This window comes from Cetorhinus maximus, chromosome 21, assembly GCF_964194155.1.
Source record: "Cetorhinus maximus chromosome 21, sCetMax3.hap1.1, whole genome shotgun sequence".
Taxonomy (NCBI): Eukaryota; Metazoa; Chordata; class Chondrichthyes; order Lamniformes; family Cetorhinidae; genus Cetorhinus; species Cetorhinus maximus.
In genome coordinates this window covers 24,770,140-24,785,681 of record NC_135899.1, presented here as the reverse complement: position 1 = coordinate 24,785,681, position 15,542 = coordinate 24,770,140, and the positions used below count along the sequence as shown (strand labels likewise).

The window sequence follows — 15,542 nt, the reverse complement described above, 5'->3', positions numbered from 1 at the left end:
ACTTTAAGGTGTGACACTTTGCGCATCCAATTTCACTGCCAGGCTGATACTTTTACTTGCTTCCTTTGCAACAGCAGATTCCAATTGCTGGTCATTCCTGACTCAGGTTTACGAGTGATTCCGAAGCATCGCAGCACTAAATCACAAGCCCGAAACAAGGGGCTTTAAAATGGCTCCCCTGCTTAGCCTGTCGCAACTGGCTCTCTCATTGATTTTAAAATGGCTCTTGCCTCTCACAGCCTTGAACAAGGGCCAGACTTGGGAGGCTCCAAAATTAATCAGACGATTGCAGAGTTAGCCTCCTGAAGGGCAAGTACTGCAACCTGTATTTTTCACCGAAACAAGCCCTGAGACAAGGAAAGCAATTTTGCCTGTGTACAATGGCAAACATCTCTCTCTCTCTTTCCCTCTCTCTCTCTCTAACAGACTTCAAGGTGGTTTCTGTGCCTCACCCACAGCAGGCAATCCTGAGGCTCCAAAATTAAAGTTCGCTTGCAGAAGTCAAGAAATGGGCCATTTTCCACAGGAATGAGCTGCCCAGGGTTCAACATTTTGTATAAAAAATAAAGAAACCTCTTAGTTTGGATATTCTTTCTTCAGGACATTGCATCAAAGTATTTTTTTAAATAGTCGAATTTCCCTCGATTGCAGATGGACACCTCACTTTCTTCACTAAGTCGCCGATCGGGCCATGGGACCCGACATGAGACATCAGACCAACTTTAAACAACGAGCTGGTGCACAAGGTGACAATGGAAAAACAGAAATTTGGATGTTAATTGAAGAAACAGGCCTCTAAAGAATAAACCACTTTAAGACAAAACAACGTTAAGTGGGGTGACTTAAAGCATCTGCGATGCTGGACTTTTTTGTTAATAAGGGAATAGTTCAAAAGCAAGGCGATTATGCTAAAGATTCACTGGTTAGATCCCACCTGGAGGGTTATGTTCAATTACGGGCACCACACTTCAGAAAGGACATACAGATACCCATCTAGATCTGCTCGAATAATGTATAAAAGACAGACTTTTTAAATAGCAATGCTCAAAAGGCCAGAACTGCAGGATCACTGTAACCTCGGTGGGGAGTGAGATGACAGTGGTTACAGAGGTAGAGAGGAGTGACACCATGGAGGAATTCGAACACAAGGATGGGCATGTTAAAATCACGGTGCTGCCCAAGCCGGGAGCCAAGGGGGTCAGTGAGCGCAGGGGCGATGGGTGAACATGGGCATCTGAGGTTCAGAGCAGTAGCCCCTCCTCTCTTACTTGTATATTTATTGGAGACCATGCTGTTGTTCACAATGGTAAATGCCACGGTTCCTAGGAGACCTTTCCTGTCACAAGGGGCATAATTTTGATTTAAGACGTGACTCAAACACAACACGAGAAAGCCTCATTGGAAGCATCATTCATGATGGAAGACATGTTGACTAAAATACCTTCATCTGAGGCAAACTCTCCAGGTTTCTTTTACGTTATAGAGTTGCTTCCATTATTCTCAGTTAGCCTTTTTCCAGTGAGTCCATTGACGAGCCCAGTTTCTAGTTCCTTATTTGGCTGGATAATTATTATCTTCCTCACTTCACCCCTGGTCCTGTGTCCAGGTTTGCCTAACCCCATTAGAAAAGAATGATTAGCATTTCTCTAAAGGACTTTCACAGGACCACAGGACATCCTCAATACATCCAAAATACTTTAAAAGCGTAGTCACCTTTGTAAGGTTGGAAACACAGTAGCCAAATTGTGCACAGGAAGCTCCCATAATCAGCCAGATGACTGGGTGGATTGCTTGTTTATGTGATGTTGGTTGAGGGATACACATTGACAGCGGATGCTCCCACTGCTCTTCTTCAAATGCCCCGGGGTCTCTTGCGTTCAACCGAGAGGGCAAAGTGGAGTGGGGGCTTCAGTTTAATGTCTCATCAGAAGATATTGAGAAATATTCATCTCCCATCGGTGTCATTGTGGGGGGCTCCTACTTATATTATTAATGTGGACAATGAACTTACTGCAAAGAGTGTGACAGATTGCAAAGTCACAGTTAAAGAAAGGAAGTTTCATTTATTCTGTAGCGAAATTGGTGAAAATATTTCAAACAAAGAGAATGAGGCCAGTCTTCATGTATAAAAATTACAAAGTGTTTTTTTCAAAGAGATGAAATTCTCAAGGCTATTTCAAACAGAGATTAGATAAAACTTCACTTCCCGTGCAGAGTGCACACGCCTCGGGACAATTCTTTGCGGAAAACAGCCTGTAGCTTGAAGAAAAGCAGCAGATGGTTTGTTTCCTTTTAAGGGGCATATGCAAATAGGAATGGTGTATCTAGTATCAGTGCGGCATTTCCTGTGTGGGTAAAATGAAATAAAAATGATGAATTCAGCTGTTACAGTAAGACAAGGTCAACTGTGCTCTTCTCTGCCGATGCTGCCAGACCTGCTGAGTTTTTCCAGGTGTTTCTGTTTCTGTTTTTGTTTTGGATTTCCAGCATCCGCAGTTCTTTGCTTTTATCTCTGTTGTAAATAGAGTGACATTCTGGTTTTTGTAAATGGGTGGACATGGAAAGGATGTTTCCTCTTGTGAGTGAGTCCAGAACTAGGTACTGTTTTAAAATTAGGGATCGCCCTTTTAGGACAGAGATGAGGAGAGTTTTTTTCTCTTGGAACTCTCTGCCACTGAAGGCAGTGGAGTTGAGGTCACTGAATATTTTTAAGATGGAGGTAGGTAGATTCTTGTTAGGCAAGGGAATCAAATGTTATCGGGGGGTAGATGAAATTCGAAACTCAAACAGATCAGCCATGATCTTATTGAATGGCAGAGCAGGTTCTAGGGGCTGAATGGCCTACTTCTGCTCCTATTTCATATGCTCGTACGTATGTTTGTATAAAACATTCTCAGGGCAGGCAGAGTACTGTTTAGATAGAGGGTAAAACTCCCTCTACTGTTCCATCAAACACTCCCAGGACAGGGACAGCACGGGGTTAGATACAGAGTAAAGCTCCCTCTACACTGTCCCCATCAAACACTCCCAGGGCAGGTACAGCACGGGGTTAGATACAGAGTAAAGCTCCCTCTATTACCCTTGCTGTTCCTCTGTGCCCCACTACCATCTAGTAGGACAAGGACAGCAGATACATGGGAACACCACCACCTACAAGTTACCCTCCAAGCCACCCACAGAATCACAGAATTGTTACGGTGCAGAAGGAGGCCATTTGGCCCATCGTGTCTGCACCGGCTCTCTGAGCATTGTAACTTGGTGCCACTCTCCTGCCTTTTCCCCGTAACCCTTACATTGTTTCTATATAAATAATCATCTATTGCCCTCTTGAATGCCTCAGTTGAACCCGCCTCCACCACACTTCCAGGCAGTGTATTCCCGACTCGAACCAGTCACTGTGTGGAAAAGTTTTTTCTCACATCACATTGACTTCTTTTGCAAATCACTTTAAATCTGCGCCCTCTCGTTCCTTCGATGAGTTTCTCCCTATTTACTCTATCGAGCCCCCTCATGATTTTGAAAACCTCAATCAAATCTCCTCTTCACCTTCTCCTCTCCAGAAGAACAGTCCCAACCTATCCAAACTATCTTCATAACTCAAGTGTCTCATCCCTGGAACCATTCTTGTAAACCTCCTCTGCACTTTCTCCAATACGATCACATCCTTCCTATAATGCGGAGCCCAGACGGTACACAATATTCCAGCTGAGGCTGAACGAGTGTCTTATATTGAGGGAACAGCGCCGCTAATTGGAGAATACCCATATTGCAGCGAGTGGCCCAGGAAGGCGGTTTGTCTCCTATTAAGGCAATATGCAAATATAAATGGAGGACAGCATTTCAGCTGCCTTTTCTCCATCTAGAGGGATAGTTAAGCATGTTCTACAATACATGAGAAAAACTGAGCTGTTTTGCGGAAAAATGTGAACAAAGTGACGTTAAAATTTTTAAAAATTAGTGCATGTGACTATGAGGGGTAGTGCTTGATGTCGGCTGGCAGCGTGTGAGAGTGTACAGGCATACTTACCTGGCAGGGGAGAAACCTTGATCATGAAGGAGGTTCTCCCAGGACGAGGCTAACCCATTGCACTTCGGGTGTGCTGACGCCTGCGATGTCCCCAAATGCGGGATACTCGACTGCAAAATTTGTGGTAGTGGGGGACTGCGTTCGCGCTCTCCCCTGATTTTACAATTCAAAAATAGACTTTAACTCCTTCATTTTGTTTTCTACTTCTTTTCGGCAACCTTTTATTTAGAAAGAGATATATAACTCCCAATGTGTGCTCTTCAGAATCTATACTGGACTGGTTATTTATTTTCTTTCCTCCTCACAAATATTATCCAACCCCCATTATTTTGCCCCCTGTCATTATCAGCCAGCAATTATTCCATCTCCGCATCATTTTCGCCCGACCATTTGTTTTGTCGCCGCCAAATTACTCGCGCCATTTTTAACCCCGCATTTGCCCACTCAAAAATCTCTCAAACCCCCATGTAACACCCAACCCACCATCACAATAGTCCCCGGTCTCCCAGCACCACCCCACTGCCCCACCCCCTATCTCTCTGGACTTCTGTATAAATACAAACTCATATCAGTCAGCTATTAACTCATATGCATTCACCATTTAAAACATGTAGCAGCGACCCCTCACTATTTCAAACATGTACAAGCACCCTGTCCCCATGTTCATTCCAATTACCCCTCTCCGAAACGAACTGCAGCCTCCCACCCCCTCTGTATAATCTCCCCCTTCAACAGCTCCCTCTGTGACTCCTACCCCACCCCACCCACCCCCTCCCCATGTGTAAAGTCTTTCCCTGCCCCTTCTGCAGCTCACTTCTCCTGCTGTGGGTCCATCAATTCACCTGTGATTATTCCTTGAAGACTTAAATAGCGCAAAGCGAAGAAATAAACAGAAAGAAAACTGGAGAAAGGCAGATAGATCTAAACCCTCAGTAAAATGACCAACGGGAATCCCGTTTAACCGTCAGAATGATTGCACAAGCCCATAATACACACATTATCCCTGAATTATAACAAGATTTTAGGCAGCTTCACATTAGGACTTCTCACTTTCTCTTGTGGGGCTCCCGTTCCTCACCACCGGAGGCTAACATGTATGTTTTAGATTGCAAGGCCGGGCTACTTTAACCCCAGGATTATCTTTTTGAAACTCCAGGACCGCAGCCCAACAGGAACTGGTTAACCGGAGCCACCGAAAACCAGGGTCCCGGACAGGCAATGAAATCTCGGGGTAAGAAACAGACACAAACTCACGTGGGCCTTGGAGAAGGTCTCAGTCCGTCCCCTCTGGAGGAAGCTCCTGAAGAGGAAGAATCCTTTTTCCTGTCTGGATCTTCACATTGCAGGTTTCAAAATAAAAATTCCTCGTGGGGTGGGGAAGAAAATTAATTGCATTAAAACAGAAAGCAAAAACATTTTCAAACAAAATAGCACAAGAGCCAATGATTCACTCTCAGTTACAACTCAGCAACATCCAAATACAAACAAATCAGAGTTCTATCTCTCTTGTTTCGAACTCACCCAGGATTACAGGTATTTCCAGGACATACAACGCTCCTCGGACTGCTGTTCCCGTCGCATTTTGAGATCCACACTCAGTGCCATGCGCCGTCATATGAACACACTCGACCTCTCCCTCCAGCAGCACCACCGCACCCTTTTTCAAAGCTGCGCGTGCCCCCAGTTTCATTTTATTCTTTGTCTCATCCGACGCCTCAACAAGAAACTTTTTCTCTTTCTCTCAAGTGCTAAGGAACGCAAGCTCCAGCAACTCATCGACACCAACACCCATCTGGGACCCTCCACCCCTGCCTGTCCCTCTGTCCCCATCCCATCTTCCAATCCCAGCCCCAGCCGTGTATTCAGTATACCCCCTGACCATCCCATCTTCGATGCTGAACGTTCAGTGCTCAGCAAAGGACTTAGTTTCATACCCTTACGCCCTCATCTCAATGAATTTCGGGCTCGGCACGATGCTGAACTCTTCTTCCGCCGTCTTCGTCTCCGTGCTCACTTCTTTGGGCAGGAGTCCTCTCCCCGTTCAACGGATCCTTTTACCCACCTCCAATATTCTCCCTCCACTTGGACCCCTCCCTCTGGATTCTTACCTTCTCTTGATCTTTTCATTGAGAACTGTCGGCGTGACATTAGCCGTCTCAATTTCTCTGCTCCTCTCACCCACTCTAATCTGTCTCTCTCTGAACTCACTGCACTCCGTTCTCTCAGGTCCAACCCCAACATTGTCATCAAACCCGCTGACAAGGGTGGTACTGTTGTTGTCTGGCGCATTGACCTCTACCTCGCGGAGGCTGAGCGTCAACTCGCAGACGTTTCCTCCTACCTCTCCCTGGACCATGACCCCACCACAGAACATCAAGCCATTGTTTCCAGGACTGTCACTGACCTCATCTCCTCTGGAGATCTTCCTCCCACAGCTTCCAACTTGATAGTCGCCCAACCTCGGACGGCCCGCTTCTACCTCCTACCCAAAATCCACAAACAGAACTGTCCCGGCAGACCGATCGTGTCAGCCTGTTCCTGCCCCACGGAACTCATTTCTCGTTATCTTGACTCCCTTCTCTCTCCCCTTGTCCAGTCCCTTCCCACCTACATCCGTGATTCCTCTGACACCTTACGTCACATCAACAATTTCCAGTTCCCTGGCCCCAACCGCTTCCTCTTCACCATGGATGTCCAATCCCTCTACACCTCCATCCCCCACCAGGATGGTCTGAGGGCCTTGAGCTTCTTCCGTGAACAGAGGCCCGAACAATCCCCATCCACCACTACTCTCCTCCGTCTGGCTGAACTTGTTCTCACACTGAACAATTTCTTCTTTAACTCCTCTCACTTCCTCCAAATAAAAGGTGTGGCTATGGGTACCCGCATGGGCCCCAGCTATGCCTGTCTCTTTATGGGGTATGTGGAACATTCCTTGTTCCAGTCCTACTCTGGCCCCCTCCCACAACTCTTTCTCCGGTACATCGATGATTACTTCGGTGCTGCTTCATGCTCTCATCGGGACCTGGAAAAATTTATTAATTTTGCTTCCAATCTCCACCCCTCCATCATTTTCACATGATCCATCTCTGACACTTCCCTTCCCTTCCTTGACCACTCTGTCTCAATTTCTGGTGATAGACTGTCCACCAATATCCATTACAAGCCTACCGACTCCCACAGCTACCTCAATTACAGCTCCTCACACCCCGCTTCCTGTAAGGACTCCATCCCATTCTCTCAGTTCCTTCGCCTCCGTCGCATTCTGTTCTGATGATGCTACCTTTAAAAACAGTTCCTCTGACATGTCCTCCTTCTTCCTTAACCGAGGTTTTCCACCCACAGTCGTTGACAGGGCCCTCAACCGTGTCCGGCCCATCTCCCGCGCATCCACCTTCATGCCTTCTCCTCCCTCCCAGAAACATGATAGGGTCCCCCTTGTCCTCACTTATCACCCCACCAGACTCCGCATTCAAAGGATCATCCTCCGCCATTTCCGCCAACTCCAGCATGATGCCACCACCAAACACATCTTCCCTTCACCCCCCCCGGCGGCATTCCGTAGGGATCGTTCCCTCCGGGACACCCTGGTCCACTCCTCCATCACCCCCTACTCTTCAACCCCCACCTATGGCACCTCCCCATGCCCACGCAGAAGATGCAACACCTGCCCCTTCACTTCCTCTCTCCTCACTGTCCAAGGGCCCAATCACTCCTTTCAAGTGAAGCAGCATTTCACTTGCATTTCCCCTAACTTAGTCTACTGCATTCGTTGCTCCCAATGCGGTCTCCTCTACATTGGAGAGACCAAACGCAAACTGGGCGACCGTTTTGCAGAACACCTGCGGTCTGTCCGCAAGAAAGACCCAAACCTCCCTGTCGCTTGCCATTTTAACACTCCACCCTGTTCTCTTGCTCACATGTCTGTCCTTGGCTTGCTGCATTGTTCCAGTGAAGCCCAACGCAAACTGGAGGAACAGCACCTCATCTTCCGACTAGGCACTTTACAGCCTTCTGGGCTGAATATTGAATTCAACAACTTTAGATCTTAAACCCCCCTCCCCCCATCCCCACCCCGTTTCTTTTCCCCCCCCACCCGCCTTTTTTTTCAATAATTTATATAGATTCTTCTTTCCCCACCTATTTCCATTATTTTTAAATCTAAAACTAAAACCTTTAGTCTTTCCACCCCACCCCCACTAGAGCTGTACTTTGAATATCCTGTCTTGCATTCTTAATTAGCACTTTTCTCAGACAAAGACCACCACCTTCAACACCTCTTTGACCCTTTTGTCTCTGACATCTTTTGATTATCTGCTCACACCACACCCTCAATGTGTCTCTTCCCCCCCACCCACCTTAAACCAATTTATATTTCTCCCTTGTTGAAACTATGCTTCAGTTCTGCTGAAGGGCCATGAGGGCTCGAAACGTTGACTGATTTCTTCTCCGCCGATGCTGCCAGACTTGCTGAGTTTTTCCAGGTAATTCTGTTTTTATTTTGTTCATTTTAAACATGCTGGTGCATTTTTACTGATGTCCATGTGGAATGTCACTAATGTTGCGGCCATGTATATCCTGATTGTACAGAGACGCATGTGTGTCTGTATGTGGTCGGGGGTGAGGGGGTGCAGGTGTATCTGTGTGTGTCTCTTTCTATTTCTGCTCCTGTGAATTAAGCAACTTGGGACTTATCGAAATGTTAAAGGCGCTATATTAATATAAGTTGTTGCTATGCGTGTGTCTGTGCGCTGTGTGTCTATCTCTGTATATATGTCTGTGCGCGGTGTGTCTATCTCTGTATATATGTCTGTGCGCGGTGTGTCTATCTCTGTATATATGTCTGTGTGCTGTGTGTCTATCTCTGTATATATGTCTGTGTGCGGTGTGTCTATCTCTGTGTATATGTCTGTGTGCGGTGTGTCTATCTCTGTATATATGTCTGTGTGCGGTGTGTCTATCTCTGTGTATATGTCTGTGTGCGGTGTGTCTATCTCTGTATACATGTCTGTGTGCGGTGTGTCTATCTCTGTATATATGTCTGTGTGCGGTGTGTCTATCTCTGTATATATGTCTGTGTGCGGTGTGTCTATCTCTGTATATATGTCTGTGTGCGATGTGTCTATCTCTGTATATATGTCTGTGTGCGGTGTGTCTATCTCTGTATATATGTCTGTGTGCGGTATGTCTATCTCTGTGTATATGTCTGTGTGCGGTGTGTCTATCCCTGTGTATATGTCTGTGTGCGGTGTGTCTATCTCTGTATATATGTCTGTGTGCGGTGTGTCTATCTCTGTATATATGTCTGTGTGCGGTGTGTCTATCTCTGTATATATGTCTGTGTGCGGTGTGTCTATCTCTGTATATATGTCTGTGTGCGGTATGTCTATCTCTGTGTATATGTCTGTGTGCGGTGTGTCTATCTCTGTATATATGTCTGTGTGCGGTGTGTCTATCTCTATATATGTCTGTGTGCGGTGTGTCTATCTCTGTATATATGTCTGTGTGCGGTGTGTCTATCTTTGTATATATGTCTGTGTGATGTGTGTCTATCTCTGTATATATGTCTGTGTGCGGTGTGTCTATCTCTGTATATATGTCTGTGTGCGGTGTGTCTATCTCTGTATATATGTCTGTGTGCGGTGTGTCTATCTCTGTATATATGTCTGTGTGCGGTATGTCTATCTCTGTATATATGTCTGTGTGCCTGTGCCTGTCTGTGTGTCTCAGTACCGGCCTCATAATATATTCACCGTCCCCTTACAGGCGGTCTCCCCAACTCTCCCCGCTTCTAAAGCGTCTCATGGTCTCCTTTGCACTCTGAAAAGTTACATTAAATTAATAAACTGTGCTGGGAAGCATATTGTTTTGTGTAGGATGGATGCTGCGATTAAAATATTTTTACAAACCCAGGCTAATTATCCGAGTTGCTGACCTATTCAGGTCATTTGCAAAACATTTGAGATAAAAGCAATTATTTCAATATCTGCAGGCAGGGAGTGTTTCCTGGCTCCACACAACATTAAACTGATAAACGCAGTAAATCACTTTGTTTAATGCGGAGCATACAAAGCAGATTCGGGATTACACCACAACAAATAAAGCTTTCATACAAAAACCGACAAAACGCTCGCTTGAGAAATTTCGTGCAGCAGCGATTCCTGTTGGCGGCAGTTTAAAAGAGGGAATGGGATTCCTTGAATATTGCAGTGGATTTGATCTGGAAATCGCTGAACCCAATGTGTTCGGGAGTCCACAGAAACATCAAAACTGAAACATTATATACCTCCCTCCAGTCTGAAAAATAATAACTTAATCGCTGCTGCCTGCTTTCTGTCCCTTAGCTTATTTCGTATCCATATTGCCGGTGTCCTTTTCATCTCATTTGCGAACGAGTCTATTCTGTGCCATTTCGTCAAGTACCCATTGAAAATCCATATATACAAGAGCAAGCTGTTCTATCCTCAAAACCCTCTGTTCATGAAAGAACGGAATCAAGTTGGTCACACATGCTATCCCTTTAACAATCTCATGCTGACTTTCCTCTATTGGCCCATAATTTTCCAAACACCATTTAATTTTGTTCTTACTGCATTATTGTTTCCAAAAATTTCCCCCACCTGGCCGACTGCCCTACAGTTGCCGGTTTTAGCCTTCTCCCCTCTTGTTTTGAACAGAACGATCCTCTGACACTGCCCCTGTTTCTGAGGAGGATTGGGAGATTATTATCAATGCAATTTCCACCCCTTCCTTCGGTGATTTAGAATGCACCCCATCCAGATTTAACAATTTATCTACCGAGCACTACTGACCTTGTGACCTTCTCTTCATCTATTTTTATGCTATCCAATATTGCTACGACCTTTTCCTTTACTTCTAACATTGGCAACATCCTCTTCGCTAATGAAGACATGCAATGCACTCGTTCAGTGTCTCAGTCATTCTCTCTGCCTCCACAAGAAAATCTTGTTTTATGGACCCTAAACTCACCCAATCTTTGCTTTGACCCTTTGACTATTTATGTATTTGTAAAAGACTTTCGGGTTCTTTTGAGAAGAGTGCTATTTTGCAAGGTTTTCAGTGAAAATAAGTTTTCCAGATTCAATGTTTTATTGTCAGAAGTTTTTTTTAATCCTACATCAGAGGGCAAACTGTCTCCCATCATTATCTTATGTTATGCGATCATAGAATGGGAACTGCCAGTCGACTGTTTCTGCTTATTTTGGAATGGGCAGAAGTGGGTTGCAGGTTGCTTGAGGAAACACAGAAGTTTATTAACATATAGCCACAACAGGTAGGATCAATTTCCCATAACCTTTTTTTATTCTCTCAAGGGACATGGGTGTCACTGGCTGGGCCAGCAATTTTATTGCCCACCCCTAATTGCCCTTGAGAGTTGGTGGTGAGCCACCTTCTTGAACTGCTGCAGTCCAGGTGGTGTAGGTACATACACAGTGCTGTTCGGGAGGGAGTTCCAGGATTTTGTCCTGGCGACAGCGAAAGAACAGCGCTATAGTTCCAAGTCAGGATGGTGTGTGGCTTGGAGAGGAACTTGCAGGTGATGGTGTTCCCATGCATCTGCTGCCCTTGTCCTTCTAGATGGTAGTGGTCGTGTTTTTCTAAGGATCCTTGGTGAGTTGCTGCAATGCATCTTGTAGATGGTACACACTGCTGCCACTGTGCGTCGGTAGTGGAGAGAGTGAATGTTGAAGGTGATGGATGGGATGCCAATCAAGCAGGCTGCTTTGTCCTGGATGGTGTTGAGCTTCTTGAGGGTTGTGGGAGCTCCAAGCAAGTGGAGGGTATTCCATCACACTCCTGACTTGTACCTTGTAGTTGGTGAGCAGGCTTTGGGGATGCAGGAGGTGAGTTACCCTCCACAGAATTACCTACCTCTGGCCTGCTTTTGTGGTCAGTGTTTATATGGCTAGTCCAGTTCATTTTCTGGTCAACGGTAACCACCAGGATGTTGATAGTGGGGCGATTCAGTGATGGTAATGCTATTGAATGTCAAGCAGAGATGGTTGGATTCTGTCTTGTTGGAGATGGTCATTGTCAGCCCAAGCCTCAACGTTGCCCAGGTATTGCTGAATATGGGCAATGTATCGAGTGATTCAATATATATCAGTAAAACAGAATGTATAAGACTCCTGGCTCCTGGACCAAGATTGAACAGCTCATTTGTTATCACGATGGCCATTTTAAATCGATCACCTGAAAACTTTCTCTTTTTGAAAGAAGTATAATCTTTATGTATCAACTCGTCCACTTCTTGCATTGTAACTATTGTTATAAATGAAATAAATATATATACTCTACATAAAGCATGCTCTAATTTATGGGCATCACAGCCTGAATCAAACCTGGTAGGACAGCAGACTTGGTGATATGACCCCCACACCCATAAGCAGGGTTTCACCCTCTCTACACCCTGGAGGTACAGATCAGAAAATTGGAGGGAGGACAGCCCCTACTGATGGTGAGAAGCTGTGGGGGCCGTAGGATCTAACCTAGATGCCAGCTCTTCTTCCTCACTCAGAGGGCCCCTCCTTTACAGGCTGAACAGCACCTTTAATTCTTGCCAGATGGGTGCAGCAGAGTGGAGGCATCCATGACTCCAGATACTTTCACCTCCAAACCCAACTTCTCTATAAGGAGCACAGGCTCACGTTCATGCTGGTGTGTGGACCCACCTCCTCCTCCTTCTTAGCATCCCCCCACTGTTTGATGGGTGCTTCAATCATCCACCCAGTCTTCTCTTTCAATATCTGGGCACAGATATAGGGAGGAGCGATAGTGATGACAGCCTCAGCTGCCTTGTCCATTTCGGTGGCCTGGGAGGTGGGTGCGTTCCTGCAGACAAGCCCCGCCTCCTTGCAGGTAGGGCACCTTCCAAGGGTATCTAGTGAATGCTTCAGCTGGTGGGAGAAACTATCCTCCATTTGCTCTTCCAATGAGAGCTGGACAAAAGCTGCCACCCGAAAGAGATGATTTATTTGATGGAGACTTGTTTCCCAGAATGGGAATCAGTGCAACCTATGACCTCACCTTCCCCCAGCTGCTGTAGGTGGGGGTGGTCTGGAGGAAAGGCCCATTGAGGATAGAGAGTGGGATATTTAATAATATAACACACTGCCCAGTGGCTTTGTGAGGATCCACCAGCACAGGAACATCTTGGCCACTGACAGTCCAATATCGAGGACCAGGAACACAGCAGGCTTGGACCTCAGGAAGCACAGCCTTCCTGTACACGCTATAAGCAGCAACTATGGCCTGAGGAGCCAAAAGTCCCACCCATGGCCTTCATGCAAGCGTCTGTCGTCATGTTGGGGTGAGGGTAGGGCTTGAGCTTTATTTCTGTTATCAGTCTAAATGAGATAGGGGTAGCAAGAGCAGCTACAACAGCCATGTCCACATCATTCGTGCTAGGACCCAGCACCTGCAGAGATAGATCATTGTGGTTGGAACTCCACTCACCCCAAGTCTGTGATCAGATGTTGCAGCCCAGGGACTTAATCCACGGGGAAGGTGGAAGCAATTCTCCATACAAGAAGAGTCAAATAGGTAGGAAAAGGCAGCAGGAGAACTGCAGGGGTGGAGAATGGTGGGGGATGCACCCTGTAAATTCTTGAGAGGGGAGGAGGGGTGTGTGTGGGCAGCTGGAAAACACAGGGATGCATTCACCCAGACAGCTGAAATTGTGGGTCATTGCTGTTGCATTGTCAGTTACAGTCAGGGGATCTTACCAGAGAATCTCGGCCAGACAGTTTCAGCTGTCCTGGGAAGGTAATAGGGATGTTCATGTAAAACACAGCCACACACAAGAAAGAGGAGCATGAGTATTCCATTCAACCCATCTAGCCTGCTCTGCCATTCAAGATGATCACAGCTGATCCGATTGCAGCCTTAACTCCACTTTGCCGTTTGCCACCCGCCCCCCTACACCCATAACCACCCCTTGTCGATCAAAAACCTGTCTAATTCAGTCTCGAATACATTCAATGACCCAGCCCTCTACTGCTCTCTGGGAAAGAGAATTCTAAACACTAATGACCCCCTGAGAAGAAATTCCTTCCTATCTTAGTCTTAAATGGGAGACATCTTATGTGAAACTGTGCCCCCTAGTTCTAGATTTCCCCAAGAGGGGAAACATCCTCTCAGCGTCGACCCTGTCAAACTCCTTCGTAATCTTATGTTTCAATAAGATCACCTCTCACTTTCCTAAACTGCAATGCAAGGGCCCAACCTGCTCAATCTTTCCTCATAAGACCAACCCCTTAATCCCAGGAACAGCCGAGTGAACATTCTCCGAACTGCCTTCAATGCATTTATATCCTTCCTTAAGTAAGGAGACCAAAACTTCACAGTGCTCCAGGTGCAGTCTCACCAATACCCTGTACAGTTGTAGGAAGTCTTTCCTATTTTTATATTCCATCCCCTTGCAATAAAGGCTATCATTCAATTTGCCTTCCTAATTACTTGCTGTACCTGTATGCTAACTATGTGTATGAGGACACCCAGATCTCTCTGTACTGTAGCGTTCTGCAGTCTCTCTCCATCTAAATATTCAGCTTTTCTATTCTTCCTGCCAAAGTAGACAATCTCACATTTCCCCACATTACAAACAAGCTTCACCATTTAGTAAGATCATGGCTGATGCGATAGTAACCTCAGATCTGCATCCTGCCTACCCCTGATAACCTATCACCCTCTTGCTCATCAAAAATCTATCCACCTCAGCCTTAAAAATATTTTAAAATTCTGTTTCCACTGCCTTTTGAGGAAGAGTTCCAGACTCAGGACCCTTTGAGTGAAAAAATATCACCTCATCTCCATTTTAAATGGGTGACCCCATGTTCTAGATTCTCCCACAACAGGAAACATCCTCTCCACATCCACCCTGTCAAGAACCCTCAAGATCTTATATGTTTCAATCAAGTCGCCTCTCACTCTTCTAAACTCCAGTGGATACAAGCCTAGCCTGTCCAGCCTTTACTCATAAGACACCTGCCCATTCCTGGTATTAGTCTGGTAAACCTTCTCTGAACTGCTTCCAATACATTTCCATCCTTCCTTAAATAAAGTGACCAATACTGTACACAGTACTCCAGATGTGGTCTCACTGGTGCTCTGTGTAACTGAAGCATAACCTCCCTACTTTTGTATTCAATTCCCCTCGCAAGAAATAACATTCTATTAGCTTTCCTAATTACTTGCTGTACCTGCAGGCTAGGCTTTTGCAATTTATGCACTAAGACACCCAGATCCCTCTGCATCTCAGAGCTCTGCAATCTCTCACCAGATATGCTTCTTTTATTCTTTCTGCCAAAATGGACAATTTCACATTTTCCCACATTATGCTCCACCTGCCAAAGTTTTGCCCACTCACCTAACAGACTCTTTGTATCCTCCTCAGAACTTGCTTTCCTACCTTTGTTTCATCTGCAAACTTGGCTACGATGCAGTTGTCCATTCATTCAAGACATTAATTTAGGTCGTAAATAGTTGAGGCTCC

At 45.8% G+C, this 15,542-nt stretch overlaps 1 non-coding gene across 1 annotated transcript; it reads left to right on the top strand.

Annotated features, from left to right (window-relative positions):
• Positions 1-4,019: 4,019 nt before the first annotated feature.
• LOC144696222 (U1 spliceosomal RNA) lies at positions 4,020-4,183 on the top strand. Its single transcript, XR_013580134.1, has one exon. It is a non-coding gene; the product is annotated as a U1 spliceosomal RNA (small nuclear RNA).
• Positions 4,184-15,542: the final 11,359 nt, after the last annotated feature.